The sequence below is a fragment of the Natator depressus genome, chromosome 13 (assembly GCF_965152275.1).
Source record: "Natator depressus isolate rNatDep1 chromosome 13, rNatDep2.hap1, whole genome shotgun sequence".
In the NCBI taxonomy this organism is placed as follows: Eukaryota; Metazoa; Chordata; order Testudines; family Cheloniidae; genus Natator; species Natator depressus.
In genome coordinates this window covers 11,931,594-11,952,943 of record NC_134246.1, presented here as the reverse complement: position 1 = coordinate 11,952,943, position 21,350 = coordinate 11,931,594, and the positions used below count along the sequence as shown (strand labels likewise).

General features: G+C 42.2%; 1 long non-coding RNA gene across 1 annotated transcript in view; it reads right to left on the bottom strand.

Moving 5' to 3' along the window:
- The window catches only part of LOC141997279 (uncharacterized), a 181,211-nt gene that overhangs the window by 35,115 nt on the left and 124,746 nt on the right, over positions 1 to 21,350 (bottom strand). The window contains exon 2 of the long non-coding RNA XR_012641703.1: positions 3,093 to 3,172. This is a non-coding gene — a long non-coding RNA (uncharacterized LOC141997279). The remainder of the gene's footprint in view (positions 1 to 3,092; positions 3,173 to 21,350) is intronic.

Here is a 21,350-nt window from a genome sequence, read left to right as displayed (position 1 = left end):
CCCGGTGGGAAGGAAAATCTCACAGTGATACCCTCTGTAGCAACACCAGAAGCTTAAGTAATGGCAGTGACAGATTCCAAATAGGTTCCCAACCAGTTCTTCACAGTTGGAGTCTTGGGAATGACTCAAAGGTCAATGGAGTTGCCAAGTCTCACACGTATGTCCTGAGACACACTCACTTATTTAGGATTCATTTAAAAGCTTTTCTTAAAGTCTCTCACGCCTGTAAGGAAGGATTTTGAAATATCACAACTCAGACCCCTCAAGCATGTGATGGTGGGGGTGGGAAGGAGAGGTACTAATCAGAACTTTAAGAAAATACTGTGTTTTCATCTCACAATAGAAAAGAAACTCCATTAGTGTCACATGTTATTTGCCCAGTTTCCAGGATGTAACGAGGTAGCCGTATTCCAAACATTGTGAACAAAGCATTAGAAAACTTGCCACAGGGAACAATCCTGCATTGCAAACAGAAGCATTAGATAACGTAAAAGGCTGTTCCATCTCTAAGTTCCATGATAATGTGAGTTGCTGCCTAATTTAATGATCGTTGTTTCCAGTGGAATCATTTTATAGTTACCATGTCGCTGCCGCACAAGCACGTGATAACCATATAGTTAACGTGCAACAGGGATATCAAAGAGAAAAACACAGCTGACATCCTGTATAGTCAGGATCCCATCATTACATTTGTATCCAAACATAATATGGCTGGTAATTGGCTCTATCGATATTAACAGACTGATGATGCTCAATGAAACTGCTTCCTATCCCCTAAACAAACATGTCTATACTATAACCTTTACTTTCTAAAGCATCATAATAATCATGTAGGAATTCCAATATTTATTAGAGCGGGTCTCCCATATTGGCAAAAGGAATTCTGGGCATGATTCTGTTCTTACTTATGCTACTTTCACTCTGCTGTATGTCCACTGATTTGCATAGTTACCCCTGCTTTACCTTAGGGTGAGAGCAGAATCAGGCTCTGTTAGTTTATAGGTGTGATAGAAATAACTATCTTCTCTAGGTTGCTATATCCTAGCTGGGCTGGATGGAAAATATAAGCTGAAACCTTTAATGTGCAAGGGGTTGAGTTGTTGCAGCTATTCAAAAAGAAGCATGAGAAATCAAGTCAATTCATAAGAAAGAAAGAAAGAAAGAAAGAAAGAAAGAAAGAAAGAAAGAAAGAAAGAAAGAAAGAAAATCCCAAACTACCACTGCAGGAACTGTAATAGATTGTATCTATGCCGGCTTGCATGGCAAGAGAACAATCAACTATCCAGAGCCTATGTCAAGTGAAATCATATTGTTGCTCTACAAGTCATTCATATACAAACCTCATTTAAAGAGACTACAAAGAAATATTCTACGATCTCTGAGCGGAGAAATATTCTAAGATCTACAGTCACATGTGTGAGGAGCTACCGTAGCTAGTGGATGTCAGTCATATTAAAACTCAAGCTGTGAGCACTCAGATGCAGTTGGTGCTGTCAAGTAACCCTTTGCCGAGCCCATCATAGAATGCAGAAACAAGATAGTGTTCCTGCTTCTACCATCAGCCCCACTGAGCTGACACTATGGAGCTCACTCAGAAAGAAGCCCCACCGCACTAGAGAACTGCACAGCATCAAACAGGAGATGACAAGTGAAGCACGCCTGGCTGTTTCAATACAGATAGAGAAACGGAACTAATTATTGATGCCAGTCCCTTGGGGATTAAGCACCGTGCTTCAGAAAGAGACAAATGAGGGAGATCCAAGGGACACCTCCCTGCCACGTGCATACAGAGCACACCAGCAGAGGCCTGGGGAACATGCTGCCACAAGCATGGCCATTGGCCGTAGCACAGAGCTGTGGACATTACCCCTGCCGAAAGGCAATCCCTCCTCTGCACTAATACTGATCATGAGAGTCTTTCCCTGGAACGGGGCACGCAGTTCAGGTGTCATTCTCAGAACCATGTACGTGCCTTCCTTAACAAGCATGAGAACCATCAACAGCCATTGCTGCTTGCTCTTTAGCTGAGTACCTAGTCGAAAAAGAAGGCCAAAACTTCAGTGCAATTACTGGCCATGGGTTTTGTTAAGCAGAATTGACGCTACACTTTTCTTTTAATATATGAGATCAGTTTCCTTTGCTATACGGCCCCCACTCCTGCCCCATTCACCACTAGTAAAGGGGCATAATACCCCAGCAATGCTGTAGGGCCGAGAAGAAGAAGCAGTGTATGTCTCTCTAGCTCAGGTCTGCCTGATGAAACAGGAGGGTCTGGGGCTTCTGAGAAGCTGAAACCCAAAGGTGAGACAGCAGCTAATTTTTCCTGGCTCAGTTTTACCCCTTTTCATTCTACTTAATGTTTCCAGACCTGTGCCTACTTCCTGACTATTGGCCTTTGAGGAGAGACTGGAAATGTGCTCGACGCTTGCATTGACATTGCAGGGGATGGTTTTGGTGGGATTGCTTTTGATGGAGTGACGTTAACTTAGGCCCTGATCTTAAGACTGCTGGGGGTGCTCAGGACCTAGTTGAAGGTGCTCAGCACTGGCAGGATAGAGTCATTTGTTCGCATTGGTACCAGGGCAGGTAACAAAAAGTAAACTTTCCCTTATTAACTGGCTGAAACATCATGACTTTCATATTAGTCCCAGTGCCCCCTTAATCCAAAATGGTTTGCTCTGAACACTGTAGAACTGCCACAAACAACAACCCAAGGAAATTCCATTTTCCAGAACACTTTAAAGCCAGTAGAAGCCCAGCAGCGAGTTGTAAGTGATGATATATGAAGTGAAAAATGTTTGCCTTTCTATCCTGAGTTCTCAGTGCACCGCAAACACACCATGATGTTTGCTGTCATATTCAGCACAGAAGCAGATGCCGACTGCAGCCTTGTCAGGTGCTCAGGTATACATACAGTGGGTATATTACAAGTTACAGATCTACATTTCAAGTGTGTAGAGAAGCTGGGTTTTGGAACAGCCATTAAAAAGATCCCATTTGGACCAGAACTGCTCTAAAGTCTGAGGATAACAGGAGTTAGGCTCATGTTTAAGGATGACCTGAGTTGACTGTGTGCATGTTGTTTAACTCACGTGATATGGAAATAGCCATGGAGCCAGTGACAGCACACTATGTAGGACATTCATGAGGACGGATGCAATACGCAGTATTCCTGTGGAAAGAGATGACTATATCAAAGTTTGGTTTGCAGTCAGAGGGTACTTGGGTAATGTGAATGTGTGCATGTAACAGGAAATAATATAGTTTGTTGCTCTATGGATACCAGTTTCCCGATGGCCCTTCTGAAAGCTGTTCATGTGGAATGAATAAAACACTACAAAGAGAGTAGAATTTATAATAAGCCATGGCTGGGTTTCATCAATAACTTTTACAGCTTTTCACTTCTCAGATGTCATTTCTGCATTCAGAGGTTAAGATATAATGGGATGTGCAGATGCATAGATATTTTCCCCTTCTTTCAACTGATTGATTTGAGAATATGAACCACAAGTCTGTGCCATGAATGGGAAAGGCAAGTCTACTAGCTTTCGTGAGAACCTGTTTAAACTGTTTGTTTTTGCAGTAGATTTTTTCGCAATATTTATGTTTACGGAAGAAAAAGTTCAATATAAACTTTCCAACAGACCTACAGACACTGAAAAGTTTATCTTACTTCCCCCCATCAAACATGACTACAATATTTGCTAAATGTGCAATGGGGATAGAGTAAACTGTGAGAATCTCACAAGAAGGCCACCAATTAAATTATCCTTCTCCACACTGAACAAGACAAAAGCAGACTAGTAGTTGGAATGAGAGGACCTCAGGGGGTCTTCTTTCAGGGTGATCTTCTTTTTCAATAGAAAAAATGCATATTAAAGCATTTAGTTAGTATTTGGGGCAGGGGAGATGTCCATCTGTTTAAGCAGCTGAAGAGAAAGCACAGACAAGCCTGATGGAGTCTTCCAATATCTCTGTGATTTTTATTTTGTTTCTCTTAGCACAGCACAATCCTGTTTATTCAAAGGTAACTGTGCTGAAAGCAATATCTGCAGAGCATAAGAATACTGACAACATAATCACATAGGGTAGAATAATACAAGTTCCTTAGCCCTTCATCCCCTATACCTTTTTGGTCTGTTTATTGTTTTTACACATGTTAATGAAGAAAATTCTATTGTCTTGAGTTTCCCTATAAATAAAGCAAGTTCAATCCTTTGCTCTCACTCCATAACAAATAATATACTTGACTCACCAATAGTGAGAGCGAGCCTGGGCTTGTTAACCATTTCACGCCTCAGACATATCCAGGATATCCCATATCCATCCTATAGCTAGGTAAAAAGTTATAAAGCTCGTCTTGAAAGGGTGACAGAGGGCTATCGTTGAAAGGATAACTAATTAACCTCTGAGGGCAGAAAGAAATAGCTTCCCATGGGATGGTGAAGCAGCATTAAGGGAGGTTTAAATCCCCCTCTAAAGCATTTTGCATTGGCCACTGTTGTAGACAGAATTTCAGTTTAGATGAACATCAAGCTGTTTAGTTATGGCAATTCCTAAGTTCTTTTGTGCCTTAGTTTCTAATTTCTAATGTTTTTATGTTTCAAGTACAGAAAATTGTTTTCATTTCAATGTAGATCTAAGCTGAACAAAAAAATTCAAATCTCTTCATGGCTCAGGGTACCCACTGATGCCATCCCAGCAAGTACCTAAGAGGATACTTCCAGGAGTGCTATCACTGTATTAATTAAATGACAAAGTAATGATTGTAATCCTTAAGGGAAGGTAGTAAGGGAAAGATGGTATCTCCTTAGGTCCTGGCTCTAAATTGTTGCTATTGAAGCTCTGGAATAAGGCTTATTTATTTTGTATCCAATCAGTTTCCCCTCTAACTATTTTTTCTTTAGGCCTAATCCTGCTCCCACTTAAAATAATGGTGATTTCCCTGGGTGCAGAACCAGGGCCTTCGTTTTTAACCCTGATGACAGCACTTGCTGCACTGCTAGCCAACAGACTAGTAGGACGCTAGAGACATATTTTTCCCTGTAACATGTTTTTCTTTTTTTTAAGACAAAGGGAAACAAAGCCCGACGCCGGAAAATGGAAGAAGAAAAAAGCCCTGCTTTCGAAATTAATATTCTGCTGGTGAATCTCTGGCACAAATGAACTAAAGCCAGGAAGTACGAGGTTAAAGAGGACAGAACAACAGCTCACTCGGCTGTGCCACTTTCTCCTTCCAAACATCAGGCACTGAAGGCCAGCGCATCAGTCCCAGTTTTGAATTTCTTGCCTTTTGTTAGAGTCTGCTCCTGTTGCCACTGACATCAATGGGAGTTTTGCTGCTGACTTCCTTGAAAGTCAGACTCAGCCCTTAGTATGCATCAACACTTCCAGCTTCATTTGAGCACAGTGGTTTGGTGTGATTTTGTTACGGAAGGATAAATAAAAATGGATCCTCAAATCTAAGAGATACATCTTCACAGGGTATCTCAACATGTGTTTGTAATGCACTGGCATAATAAGTGTGATCAGATTCCTTTTTAGAGGCTGGCCTATGTCACCAGTCAGAGCCTGCTACCTACTCACAGCTAATGACCTTCCACTTCAGCTCAAGTGGCAGAGGTTGGTGCTTTTGGTGCTGATGAGTCTCAGGATCAACCCCCACTGACCACTGTAGCACAGCCCCCTGCACATCCCCTGATTGGACAAAAACCCATCTTTGCCAAACAAATTATCACTTGCACTTCCAAATCAGGCAAATGCATGAACAAGTAACCATGTGCACATGCAGTTACCCCAGCCACTCATGTTTTGCACATTGCACCCATTGCACAGATTTTGGCAAATTCCGCTGCTACTGTCATTACCTTTAAAATACCCATCAGTGAAAGTATCCAAACTGTTTTTAGCCTTATGGACATTTGACTTTGAGGAAATGTGAACTGCCCAGAAGAATGCTGATTTGGAATCCTACAGTGAACCAGAAAGGCAATTGCACAGAGCTGGAAAAAGTCAAAGAACAGTTGGCAAGGATATAACTGAAATCCAGCCCAACAGGAAAAAGGGCAGCAGAGGCCAATGTGAATAAGTGGGGGATGTAAATATTAGTATAAGCAGTATGCAGAAGGCTTTTACAATACAAATAATCCAGTAGAGAGTAGGACTGGGGAGAGCTAGGCTTTAAAAAAAATCTGGAGGAAGTTAAAAGGATAGTTAGAGGAGAAAAAGAAATATGGAACAGCTAATAGTTCATTGGGGTCTTCAATGACTCTATTTTCACTGTTAGTAGAAGGAAAAAGAAAACTGGTTCACTGAAAAAAATGTCAGAAGGAAGTGGAGACAAGGTGGCGGTAGCTTTGTTACATAGGCACGGCCAAATGTTTCCCTTAGAAACACATAGGTCTCCCATGGTCCCGCAATGGGAGTCACCTGTGGGTGCCTCCAAAGGAAGATAGCAGCACTTAGTTTGTTTCTGTCTTTACAAAGGAGGATGATTGAGAGGGCTCATATATTTCCCTTTACAGCAGCAGCAGAACTAGTATTATGATTTCCATAGAAACAGTCAATGTGAGAGAAGACTGGATGCTCCATTAGTCAACTAAGTACCAGGTCTCCGTGAATTCTAAAGGGGAAAAAAACAGAAATGAGACAGGGTTCCGTTCTCTGATAGACAATGGGATTCCTGAATATTGGGGGAAAGGCCAGACAGTAGAGAACATAATTCAACGGCAGCTTGAATCATATTAAACGCTTCCTTACAGGCCTGAGAGACTTTAAGAATACACTGAAAAATGTCATCTAGTAGGAGAGTCAGCATGGATTTTTGAGAGAGGGAGGTCTTGCTAAACTGCAGCAATGTGCTGGAGTTCCTCATCTATATTGCTGCCATAACAACAGGAGAAATGTGGTAGAGAGAGAATAGTTAGGGACAAATTCTGCTTTGAGGTACGCCTGTGCAACTCAGCTGAAGTCACTGGACCTGCTTCTCCTCTGACATACAATGGGTTTCCACCAGTGCACCTCTATTGACTTCATTGGGTTTATTTTTGTTTTACACTCCTGGAAGTGAAAAGAGAATCATGCCCATTGATCTGTTACATGGGTATAATCAAGAGAAGAATTTGGCCCTTAGCCTTTTCAAAGCATTTTGTAATGTTCTGTAGTGAAGAATCATTTGCCAAGGAGGAGAATTACAGTATAGGGGTAAAGTAATTTTGTGTAACATAGAAACTGGCTGAAAATCAAGAAACTGAAATTAGCTGTGTATTCGCAAAAAGAAAAGGAGTACTAGTGGCACCTTAGAGACTAACCAATTTATTTGAGCATGAGCTTTCGTGAGCTACAGGTGCCACTAGTACTCCTTTTCTTTTTGCAAATACAGACTAACCCGGCTGCTACTCTGATAGCTGTGTATTGCAGCCTTTCTAGTTGGAAAGAGGTTACCTGTGGAGTACCCTTGTTTATACAGTTGTCCACGATGGTCTGCTTCAAAGCCCATTAAAGTCAGTGGAAAGACTCCCATTGACTTCAAAGGCTTTGGATAAGACCCATAAGAATGGTCACCTTTAAAGAATGTTCCAGTTTTGCCTTTCCAACTAGATAAAGTCACTCATAACGGTGTTTGCTGCATTCCATAAACTTCCCTAAGCTTAGTATAAGGAATATGACAGATCCTGAGGTAACAGTTATTTACAATACCTACTGAACAGTTGTGGTGGTGATTTGAATAAGAATATCAAATATGAGGTATTTGTATTTGCTGACTGATGATATTAAAATGGCAGGTATCTCAAGGAGTGAAGAAAGAAGAAATAGTGATGCAGTGCACTAGAGAGAGATTCAGACCTGTTAGGGGAATGGTGATGGGGTTTACAAACCACACATGAAGGGTGAGGGAGGGGAAAGGCTGGAGCAGTATTGGGCCAGGAAACTTTGATCCCTCCTGGACAAAGGAGCAGTATAAAAAGAGCTCCAGTAGCTTAGACAGAAAAGCGGAGAGAAGCCATTGCCAGAAGGGGCACCACCCTGAAACAGGAGAAGAAGCTTTTCCTGAGGTGGTCTGGCTGTGTCTTTCCCTGCCCCCTTCCTTTGAGACATCACCTCAGAGGTATGGAGAACCATTTGGGGGAGGGGCACCAGAGGGTCGCCAGCATCAGCCCTGAGACTCTGTGGGTTTGAGGCAAAAGACTATAATCAAACAGTAGCCAGGCCCCAAACGGAAACATTGGGTGAGGTAGGAAGTATCCTAGGTGAAGGTGAACAGGAGATGGGCCAAGTGTAGATCACACTTGCTGGGACTTGGTGGATTGGGAGGGCCTAGGTTCCCCTACCCATCCCAGATTCCCCTATCCCTGGCCCTGTGATGGGCAAGACCAGGCATTTACTGACAAGGAAGCCAGCCCAGCTGAACCCTGTTTAGAGGTCCTCAACATGTTGGGAGCTGGGATCGGTCAAACCTGCGGATGCTGCAGGTAAACAAACCGGTCCCGCCTGCCAGCGGATTTCCCTGATGGGCTGCATGCCAAAAGTTAATTGAATCATAGAATATCAGGGTTGGAAGGGACCTCAGGAGGTCATCTAGTCCAACCTCCTGCTCAAAGCAGGACCAATCCCCAATTTTTGCCCCAGTTCCCTAAATGGCCCCCTCAAGGATTGAACTCACAACTCTGGGTTTAGCAGGCCAATGCTCAAACCACTGAGCTATCCCTCTCCCCTAGGCTGCTGATCCCTGCTCTAGGGACATGAGGGGTGGTACTACCTAAGGTGGCTAAGGCATGGGCAGAATCTGGTCAACAGTGCTGAGGTTTGTAGCATAGCCTCTACGGATCTAGTGTTAGCAGTATTTCTCTCTCATCCTATAGTTCTGACAATAAATCACTCACATTGCTGGCCAGTGGGCTCATTTATCTGCACTACACGGCAAGTGCTGTCCAGAGCACTAGCACTTTGGCTCTCCACACTTCCCCGCTTCTTTCAGCAGGGCTCAGCTGAATAGGCAATGAGCCAGTTAAAATTTGGACCTTAATAATGTTCGTTTAAAAGACGGGTTTTGTACTTAACACATAAATATTCAATGGCTGGATGAGCATGTTTGCATAGTGACACAATTTAGCCAGCACTCCCTGTGTTTTGTTATGTGTCATTTATAAAATACAAGGGTGTGTGGTTAAGGTCCCATAAACTACTGCAAATGGAGCCACTCTCATGCGTTGAATAAGCAATTCTCAAAAGCAACCATTGTTCTTCTTCTTTCCTGCACCTTGGCTGGCAATGGGGAGGTGATGTAAACAGAGAAGAAAGTACAGCGAACAGAATGACTTTCCTGAGCCTAGGGAAAGAAGCAGAAGGTGCTGAGTTAAACAAACATCTGCCTTGGCGAGGAGCAAACAATGTGTTTCTCTAGTAAACTGAGCAAACAGGACTTAGAAGTTATAGAGAGAGAGGGGTAAGACAGAGCAAGCCAAGATGGCCATTTTGCCAACTGACTTTTTTATTCATGCTCCAGCACTCAGTGCTATAATTACAAGAATCTCTGGGGACCCAAGGCGTCTGACTCTTCCTTGCTTTAGAGTGTTGCCAATAAGATATAAAAATTGCTAATGCAGCGAAAGATTTCTATGCAGTGGAGTTGGTAATTTTTTTCAACCAGCACAATTACTACTATGCAAATAAATAAAAATCTATTATAGTTTCTCTTAGTATATGAATTTAGTGCTCAACAAAAGGGCCAGATTAACAGTGCCAGGAATTACTGGCTGGTGATTATCCGCAGAATCGGCGTGGACAATGGTAGAGCAAGCTTTCCTATTAAGGTGCCTCAAATCTGCCATGAAAAGACAACTTCTAGGTGTAAGAGGGTAAGCCAGTCCCCATGGACCATTTAGCCTCTCTCGAACCTGTCACCCAGAGTGACCATCAAGGTAATTGCATGTGCAAATTAGGCATTTTGTTATGTGCCTAAAGCCCTTGAAAGCCTAACCTGGTATTTCTGCAGTGACTGTAATGTAAATCATGGATGCACAAATTTCTGAACATATAGGGAAATCGATTAATGAAATTGTATAAACTATATGCAAAAAATCCATGGGCCAAATTCTGCCTTTAGTTGGCCTTGCATGGGACATGTTAATGGGTTGGATGGGGACACTGGTGTGTGTGAATAAATGTAAAGGAGGCCAAATTAGCCATAGTCCCTTATACCTCAAGGTGGACAGGTGTCTGGACATTCAGACACTTGGCTCTCAGCAAATAGGTTGGATGCTCCTACATAGTCCCTTAACTGTGAACTTATAAATCTATGAACTCTGATGACATTGTATTCACCAACTTAATCATATATCAGGATGTCATAGCTTTAGCCAGACAGCCCATATAGCACAGCAAGGACCTTCTTTTCCACAGGACGTCTGTGCTTTCTCAGCACCACTGCTACATTGTGTCACAAAATACCCTTCCCTTCCATTGCCAACCACTGCAAGATTTTTTTATTATTATTATTTTTTACTTCAGAGCATTAAAAAAGGATTTTTAAAATCTGTTTTCACCCCGGATCTCAATTCTCAGTAACTGCTGGCAAATGCGTGCAGTGCATTCTTATCCCTGAAGAGCTGTCTGAGTTGTCCCTGTCTGAGATGGATGCTGGGATAGCAAATTCTTTGAATGGCGTTTGGAGGCAGGCACTTGACCCATGTAGTCAGTGGATGACTACACTTGGAATTCCTAGTCTTTATTTTTTTCTCCAATTTTTGCCTGACCATTATTTTGCCATCATTTTTAAATTAGATCATTTATCTTCACATTGAGAACAAGGCAAGCCCATCAACCACTGATCTTGTTCATGTCCTTCCTCGACAGACAGGAATATGTGTATTTTATTGAGACAATGAAATTAGTTAACTATCAAAATGTACATAATTCTTTTCCAAACACTGTAAATGCTATCACTGTTGTAACCTTCAGTGGTAATTGACAATAACTCAGCTGTTACTTCCTTTGACTTTAATGACTACAATAGCTTCTGTAATCATTTCGTTGGTATGCTCGAACAATTTGAATTTATAGTATGCAGGCGTATACTTCTCTGTTCCCCTGCTTCAGAAAGACTCTGCAGAAACCAAGTAGAGAAAAGATTTTGCAAAATTGTGGGGGTGGGGGATGGATGGGGGACCAGCAGAAGTAGTCAGTGGATGGCTTAAGATATTCTAGGCACATAGACTTTGGAGGTGCATACCCCAATGCATTGTAACGAAGGGAGAATTTCATTTTGTTTTTGAAATGCTATTATTACACTCAGGAAATTTGCAAAGGCACCTTGACAGAACATGATCAAATACCTGAACTTGCAGTGCAACAACATTTACTTAGCAAATGACATTTTAATGCAGAAAGTCAAATTTGCATACTAATTAGATTTTTCCTTTAAAACATTTAGACTTTTGGCCTTTCCACCTACCCACTGTGACAAAGATTAAAAGATGTTTTTATTATGTCCTGTCAAACAAAACACACTTTTGTAAAGTGCTACAGTCACTAAGTAGCACTTTTAACCTATTTGCTACTCATATGGAATTCAGGCAGCTCGCATTTCCACGTGCTTCCTGACCTCAGGAGGGCGTCTGATGGAACACAAATGGAGAAGATTGGGTTTTCTCCCTCTGTTAATTTAAAATGTGTGGGAAAATATTGTGTCTGATATTATCAGAGCTGCCTCTGGGATGAGAACACCCAATTCATTCAGCAGCCAAATCCTCAAGGCAGCCTTCAAAACTCAGCCTGTACATTTTAAATATCGTGATTGGAAATAAGCTGAGTTGCATCATAAAAATATGGGCACCTCCAATCATGGGGATTTGAGATGCTGGGAGTTCCCATCCTTACTTGCATCCTAGTCCACACCACATCCATTATATGGATCAACTACTTAAGACTCCTCTACCACATAGACTATCAGGGTTGGAACGGACTTCAGGAGGTCATCTAGTCCTTCAGGAGGTCAAAGCAGGACCAATCACCAATTTTTGCCCCAGATCCCTAAATGGCCCCCTCAAAGATTGAACTCACAACCCTGTGTTTAGCAGGCCAATGCTCAAATCACTGAGCTATCCCTCCCCCAATAGTCTCTTTATTACTCTGCAGGCAGCCATTTTGGGTTCTGACTGTGACATAGACATGTATGCTACAGGAAAAAATGCTTTGGCCTAAACCCGCTCTTGAAACTTCAACACAGGATGGTGTCCTGGGTAATGCTAGGAAGGGATAAGGTCTTCTGTAGCTGCTCTTCCAGCCAACAGACTTGAATAGGATCTTCTAGCTCTCCAAGTCCCCCGTGTCCTCAGCCACTAGCTCTCCTTGACAAATGGCAATGCTGCCCTCTCCTCCCACCTCCGCTAACCTATTTTGGCTTTTTTCAGTGGAAACAGAGACTTATTTTCAAGCAAAAGAAAATCTGCCATTAGGAACAAAATTGCCTGTGTGCAGTTTCCTGACTGAGCAGTGACTTGCTGTGAAATGACCATTTCTCTGCCTTTTCATGGAACACAAATGTTGCAGGAGGATCAAAATGAGTGAAACAGACTTGTCACAACAATTTTTCCCATCTCTTCTCTGTACCTGCCATAAGGCTTGACAAACTTGCTTGTTCCCAAAAATAACCACCTCCCCACGCACTGCCAGCACAAGTCTATGAATCAGCGCCCTCCCATGAAGTTACATCCGTGTGTGTTTGCAGGGTTGGGCTCTGAGCACTCCATCCTGCACCCATTGAAGTAAATGGCAAAACTCCCATTGATCTCAGGGGTGCAGGAATAGACCTGGAGTCCCCAAGCTTAAAAATAAAAACAACATTCCCTTTCTGGGCCTGGTTCTCATTTACACTGGGGTCACTTTCCACTCTGCCACTGCTCTGGCCAAGTAAAGAGGCCTTTAAATGGGAGTAAATTACACTTACTTTACAGCCCCTTTATATGGCTAGAGGGCATAAAGTGGGTTAAAGCTTATCGACACTAGAAAGTTGTCCTGCTTTAACTGTATTGGTATAGTTAAGTGGTACAGCCTCCCTAGTGTGGACTTAATTGTATTGGTGCTCTAGCTGTAGCTCACGAAAGCTCATGCTCAAATAAATTGGTTAGTCTCTAAGGTGCCACAAGTACTCCTTTTCTTATAGCAGGAGAGCTATTCCTGTACAGGAAGGGGAATTGCTATAATGGTATAATGCACTAAAATACCTGTATAACTGTATCTACATCAGGGCTTTGTCCAGTATAACAGTTCTGTGGCCTTTTTAAAATGGGAATCAGGTTCTCTGTCTCTAATGAGTGCTTTGTTGAAGTGCAAACTCATGAACAACTGTTATTTTATTATTTTCCATAGTAGGGTACACAACTGGTTTTCGCTAAGGATTTAGGGTCTGACCCTGCAAAGTGCTAACCACCTCATTTGGGGTACTGAGTGCCCACACTGACACCACCTACTTAAGTGCTTGAATAGATTAGATGGAAGTGTGTGTCCCTTTTTATTTATTATTTTGCTTGAAAGCACAAAAAGAATCTTCCCAATCCAATCATCCATTTGGTTTTACTTTTCTTTCCAACAGCTCAGAAACCCACAAACAATATTTCTCTCTCCCCAATCCTTCCCACCACAACCTCCCAATAAAATTTAACAAAGCAACATCCTCTTCAGATTTTTTGGGCCAGTTTTCAGGCTGCAGGGGAATGTAACAGCTCGTTTAAATTTAACCCTCTGAAGTAGAGAGAGAGAGAGCGAGAGAGAGAGAGAGTGCTGACACATCTTTGGCTGTAGAGTTATCTTGAGCAACAACAGAATCATGCTCAGCGCATCAGAATATTATTGTTTTCATCTTTTTAAAAAAGCTCTCTTTGTCTTAGAAAAAAAAACAAACCTTTGCAAATGCTTTTAACATGTTGGCATGTTATTACACGTAGTGTAACATTGGTAACTTTGCTGCCTCCTGAGGGACTCAAACATCAAGATCACTGTGTCTGATGATGTCAGTTGCAGCTAGGCATACACAACCCTTGGGCCTCAAATCTTAATTATATCTGCTACTGTTTACATCTTATAATTCTTGATGTTAATTTACTGAGTGATGTTACACTTCTAGCCTTGAGTTATCTTTTTGGCATGTTAATCCATTTGCACACAGACTATTGCATCTGACTGTACAGGCTGAAATTAAGCGGGATTTTTCACCTTAACTTCATTTGGATTTTCCTTGTTGTACGTTATTTAAAAAAAAACAATTTGAATATTCGTAGTAATCTAATAAATATTGACAGGTTTCAGAGTAACAGCCGTGTTAGTCTGTATTTGCAAAAAGAAAAGGAGGACTTGTGGCACCTTAGAGACTAACCAATTTATTTGAGCATGAGCTTTTGTGAGCTACAGCTCACTTCATCGGATGCATACTGTGGAAATTGCAGAAGACATTATTATATACACAGACACCATGAACCAATACCTCCTCCCACCCCACTCTCCTGCTGGTAATAGCTTATCTATAGTGATCATCAAGATGAGAGAACCTGGATTTCTGCAGGAAATGGCCCACCTTGATTATCATACACATTGTGAAGAGAGTGGTCACTTTGGATGGGCTATTACCAGCAAGAGAGTGAGTTTGTCTGTGGGGGGGCGGAGGGTGAGAAAACCTGGATTTGTGCTGGAAATGGCCCATCTTGATGATCACTTTAGATAAGCTATTACCAGCAGGGGAGTGGGGTGGGAGGAGGTATTGGTTCATGGTGTCTGTGTATATAATAATGTCTTCTGCAATTTCCACAGTATGCATCCGATGAAGTGAGCTGTAGCTCACGAAAGCTCATGCTCAAATAAATTGGTTAGTCTCTAAGTGCCACAAGTACTCCTTTTCTTTTTGCTAATAAATATTATTTGAATGATACATAATGTTGTGACATGAGGCGAGAAAAAAGTTTGCTCAACTGTGCAACATAAAGCATGTTTTTATCATGTGTTTCAGGGGACAGGCTAAAGCACTAGAGGGCAGATGGCTAAAATGTCAAGCTCCTGGACACCTTGGGTGTGTTGTCATTGTGAGCTATCACACAGCGGTAGACCAAATGTCCCTAGCATTTGACCACATCCCTTTATACCTTGGAGTGTATTTATTGTAGTTGTAAGATGTTTTATTTTAATATTCTGTGTGATGAAGTCCAACCTGTGCCTCATAATTTACAGTCCTTACAAACCAATCCAATTCCTCTTTTCCACTCCAACAGCTTTTTAAACCAGCTAGAAAGGGATGTCCTGAGGGCCCAGCTGAGGGAGAAACTGGGCAGATAGAACATCCGCTGCCCCTGGTGGGGGGGGAACTTGAGGTGGGGGGTATGTAGCAGGGTAGTCACCCTGCTCCAGCCCTGAAGGGGTTAAAACAGCCCTGGAGAGGGCTGTAGTGAGGAAGAAGAGTGAAAGCAGCTGAGGGAGCTGAGCTGAGGTGTGGCCAGCACAATCAGGGCCCAGCTGACCCTGATAGAAGGGCTGTGGGCCAGGAGCTGAGGGAGTCTCTCTCTAGCCCTGGAGTAGGAAGGGCTAGTTGCCTGGGAGCAAGGTACCTTAGCTGGAACAGTGCTAGGGAATAGGGCAGATGAGCTGGGGAGCTCCAGTGGTAAACCCCCAGGCTACAGTACAGAGCTACTGAGGCTGCAGAGATACAGCCTGGGAATAGGCAAAGGCAGCAGGTCCTAACCCCTTGCCAATGAAGAGTGGCCATTACACTGCAGTCTGCCCCAGTGAGCCGGGGGTTAGATGATGACTGGCAGTAGCCACCGAGGCAAGGTGGGTTTAGAGGGCTGGGAGTTCCCCTGGGAGGGGAGACCCAGAGTGTGGGGACTGCTGTGGCAGAACCTTGAGGTAAAGGGTCTGGGAGGGACACGGGGCCAGCAGCAGGTGAGACACCGGCCTGCAGAGGGTGCTCTGAAGGCTGGAAAGAGCTAATTCCCAAGATGACCAGCAGGAGGTGCTGCACCAGTGAGTCATCAGGTTGCTACAGACCCAGTGCTGACTGGGGCTTCTGGAAAGAACGGGCATGAAATTAGCTCTGTTTTACAATTATAAAATAGCAGATTTTTAATATACACTGCATCATTGTATAGTATAGACACCCAGAGCTGGGTCCCACAACCCCTTTCCATCATTGGCTGCTGAAACAATGGTAGGTTAGGTAGAATCTGGCACAGTTCAGTCAACTGGCCTTCCTGACCCGGGTTGTATCCTGTGTATGAAGTCCTTAACAAAAGAGAATTAAAAGGAAATAGTTAAAACAAAATGGAAGGAAAAATTACAAAACAATTCAATTTAATGTGCTATCTGAGATATTGAAAAGTGTGCAGTTTGTTTCTGTAAACATTAGCATTTCAAAAGCCCAGAAGACCCTTCTTGGTATAGATTATGCTATTGCATTTCAGATTAGATCACTTCCAGATTGCTGCAATTCCAGTGCTGCAAGCTCATAGACAGTAATCTCTACCTGCTGTCATAGATGGGAAAATTATTTCTTGAATAAATTCCCATTAGTGTATAAAAGTATACTTAATTTTGCTTTATGATCTATAGACCTGACAACATAATTAAAAATTGGGTAAAAACATATTTCTAGAAAGATTTATTAATAAGGGGAACACAGTGATTCCATGTTAATGAATTAGGGCCCAAAATGAATGTCAAGTTTAGACTCCAATTCTAATATCTTTGCTTATTTACTAACTTTGGTAGGAGTTCAGTCTGCATAAGGTGAGTAGGATCAGGCCCTGCACTCCTTATGATTCAGAGTTTTTGACAGCTGTCTGGCTAAATCTTGATTCTGGATTTCTAAAACCAGTGAAGTTACAAATGAGTCTCTCCATCAGAATGTAAAATGATTTTCAGCACCAAAACCAATATCATCTTGCTGATTTTATTGAAATGAAAAACCTGCACTAGACCCCTTGCTTATACTTGTTTTGATCCTGACTTCAGTGGAAACAATGAGGAGTCCTTGTGGCCCTTTAGAGACTAACACATTTATTTGGGCATACGCTTTCGTGGGAGCTTATGCCCAAATAAATGTTAGTCTCTAAGGTGCCACAAGGACTCCTCATTGTTTTTGCTGATACAGACTAACACAGCTACCACTCTGAAACCTGACTTCAGTGGAGTTATTCTAGGTTTACATCTGTTTAACATCAGAATCTGGTCCATAAAGTACTGTTGCTTGAATATGACTGATAAAGGCCTTTTCTGCTCACAGGGTTGAATGCTTTTTTTAAAAATCAATGAAGACTGCACACAGTTCAATGCTTTTTTCCTGAATCTATCTCACAACGAAAATCACATCTGTGTTGCTCTGACCTGATCCAAATCCACATTTGGTCTCTGGTAGAAGCTTCTCTGATAGTGTTTTGACAACCCAATTGAGCAAAATACAAGCAATGATTTTACCACCTACAGATAGCAAGCAAGTAGTTGCCACAGTCAGTTTTCCGGCCCTTAGTTTTGTATAGTGTAACTATAATTGCATCTTTGAAATCTTGAGGAATCTTCTCAATTTCCCAAATAGCCTTAATTTTGTCTAGACAACTGACAGTTTTAGGGATTATATATTTAATAGATTTCTGCTGGTATTCTGTCTTGCCTGGTGAATTTCCTGACTTCATTTGTTTGATAGCTTTTTGCACTTCCTCGTCTGTAGTAACTGGGTGATTTCTCCATCCATGGGGTGCTGCATTAGTTCCTCTAGCATCTGAGGGTTGACAGTAGAGGAATGGTTTAGTAGCTTGGTAAAGTGCTATACTCATCTTTCAGAGATGCCTCACTTGTCCTTAATTTAGGTAGACCCATCTGATCTCTTTAGTAGAACTGGTCCCAATTTGATGGGCCATAAATGATCTTCAGGGTGTCATAAAACAACTTTGTGTTCGTTGTATTGGCATAATACTGTATCTCTTCTGCTTTCTTTTTAAAACCAGCTATACTGTATAAGACTAAGCCATCTGAGCCTTGGCTTGCAGGTACTTGAATATTTTTTTTAAAATGCTATTTCTTTGTCATTTTGCCAAGACATAAGCTCATCATTCTTTTCCTTGAGGATCTGTTTGAGTTCATCATCATTTTCATCAAACCACTCTTAATGCTGTCTTTGATTTTTGCCTAGAGTTTTTTCTGTGGCTTGCAGGATGGTTGATTTGAATATATTCCATTTTTCAAGTGTGCTACTGGGTGATGATGTAATGGTATCAAATTTTCCTCTGTTTTCTTAGTTTTTTCTGATGAAATGGATGTCTCAGCTTTGCTATTTGCAATTTCAGTTTAATCTGTTCACACTGTTTTACTGAGTGGCAACTACATGTAAATTGAAAATGGCTCTGATCATCTTGTGGTCAGTCCAACAGTTTTCTCCTCACATTGCTTTGCTGATCTTGGTGTCCCTGATGTCTCTTTGCACATGATGACACAGTCAGGTGCCAATGCTTTGATCTCTGATACATCCACCATATTTTATATTTGTTTGCTTGCCTGAAGATTGAGTTAGCAATATGGACCTCACACTCAGCATACTTGCTGAGTAGAAGTAGACCAGTGCTGTTCGTTTTTTCCAACTCCTTTGTTCTTTATTACATCACTCCAAGCCTCATCATCTTTTCCAACTTTGGCATTAAAGTCTCCCAGAGGTAGAAGTTTGTCTTCACTGGGTATAGAATTTGACTATATCACCCCAAAACTGTTTTATTTCTTCTGTACTGTTCAGAGTTGGAGCATAAGCACTGATAAAAGTTGCAAAGCATTAATTTCCAATGGAAAGTTGTAGTGTCATTAGGCTTTCATTTTTGCTCAGAGGTAATTCTTTCAGAGACTTCAGGAGGCTGTTTTCAATGCCATAAATTCTGTCTTCCTCTGCTGGCCTGCTTTCCCAAAAGAAGGTGAAGCCACTTCCTAAGTTCCTTTATGGAGCCTTTGTCTTTATCTCATTTCACTGAGGGCAGCTATGTTGATGCTGTATGTAGCAAGTTACCTTGCAATAATGCTGTACATCTATCAGGTCTTGATGTGTTATCTGTGTCCATTAGGGTCTGAATGTTCTGTGTCAGAACAGTGAGAGCTCTTGTTTTTCCTCATAGAATGGCTTGTGTGGGGATGATCCAGCAGTCATGGTGAAATGGCTGGAGTAAAGTTGGGCAGGCAATATTTAGGGCACCTTTTTCAGCTCCTTTGCTTACTGGGGTGAGCGGTGCTGTCCTTAAAAAGACTGCTCAGTCACCTAGGGTGTTACCAAGCATCTTTGCTCTCCAGAATGCAAGGCTGAGCAACCAGAATCCAAAGTTGCCTGCGTGTAGGTTTATACTTTCTAGTGCTCCTATGAACCTGTCACTTCACTGTTTGACACAGGACTTTTTCTTAATGATGTGTGAATGCCGGTGTGGGGTTTTTTTTTTTTTTACACGATAAGACATTGCATGGGAGTAATCTCATTCTCTTGGCTCATTCTCTTGAAGTCAAAAGCCAGTGGCATGAAAAGTTGCAATGACTGGGAACTTCATTAGCGGCAGTGGCTAGCCACTGACACCTTTCTGTGCCTCATCAAGCCTTAGGTAGTCCTCAGTACATTGTTGCAGTGCCTTTCCCAGCTGTTGGACCAAGAGGTCTTCTCCACCCAGTCTGCCAAAGCAAAACTTAGTATGATGAAGACAGGCATTTCCTCTCAAGGCTACCCTCTACCTGGTTTCCTCTACCAGTCAAAGTGGTGTATTGGGGTGTGGCTACTGCTATGTACTAGCAGCTACATGGAGTCATATGTGAGACCTGGGTGTGAAGTTAGGATGAGTGAAAGAGAATGTAAATTGGGCTACTCATAAAAGTTATAATGGGATCAGAACTAAGTGTCTGTAGGATCAGGCACAAACTGGTTTTCCAGTTGTGAGAAAAATATTCTTCATAATGAAGCTCTCAGAGAATGGATAGAGATTGGCAAAGATTTGCCATTAACTAGGGCAACACGGTTTTTTAAAAACAGGGTCAATAAACCTGGATTAATATTAACTGCTATTATTATTTTGTAGAGGCAATGAATTAAAATTTAAGATTACCATCCCACCATTAAGAAAAGGAGTACTTGTGGCACCTTAGAGACTAACCAATTTATTTGAGCATGAGCTTTCGTGAGCTACAGCTCACTTCATCGGATGCATCCCACCATTCTAACTCCTAGATTACATCTCTTGAGAATTACAAAAGTGATGCAATGCATGTAGCTCTGTTGTAAAAGACTGCATGAGAAAGGGAATCTGCTGATAACTTGTGGCACCAAGTACTCCTGTTCTTTTTGCGGATACAGACTAACACGGCTGCTACTCTGAAACTCAACCTACTAGTGTAAGTTACAAATTCTACCCTTTAGAGCCATATTCAAGAGCCAGTGCACAAATGAATAAACTAAGTACTGAGGAGGTCTTTAGGATCACAGGAGATACACTTAGGGCACAGGGGCAGTTGAGACACTACTACCAAACTTGAAGCCACAGGAGACCCACCCCACCACAGAGAGGTTTAAAGGCTACATTGCATAAGATCCAATGGTATGTGGAGTGAAATAGGAGCTGCTGTGTGTTATTGAGAACTCTGGGGATGAGGACAACTCAGGTTCCCTAAGAAATCAGTGTTCTCCCTTTTATCGCAGCCCTGGGCGGAAGATGTTGCAGGTTTTCCTCTCCATTGCTTTGCCAGGAAATCTGGATGTACTGTTTCCTAAACTCCTCCAGAAATGCATGCACCAGTTCTAAACACATGGAGGGGAAATCCTGGCCCCACTGAAATCAAAACAGCACTGACAGATAAGACTGAGGTTATTTCTGATTGGGAGCCAGCAGTCTGAGGCAGGAAAACGTGTTCTGCAGGGTCAGTGGGGCACAAGTGGGGCAGGAAAGCACAAATAAGATGGTGATGGTTTTCTGATAGTAGAGAAGCGGATGTGGGATGTGTCAGCACCATTTCAGAAGAGTCTGAAATATCTTTGCAGCTCCATGGGATGCAGGCACACAAAAGAAACAAAAGAAAAATACTCAGAATGGACAAATGCTATGAAACACCCAGCGGGGGAGGAGAGGAAACCACAAAGATGTGGAATGCAGCCTCATCACCTTCTGTCTGAGCAGTGCTCTTGGGCAGAATGAGGATGTGTGCAAACTGAGGTATGGAATAGAAGTCAGAAGAATTATGGAATAGAAGTCAGAAGAATTACGAGGAACTAGTGAGAACACATTTATTGTACGATGCTCTTATCCGCTTATGGTAACGCTGATTTGGTAGAAGTGTAGGGTACGGGAGAGGGCAAACAATAATAT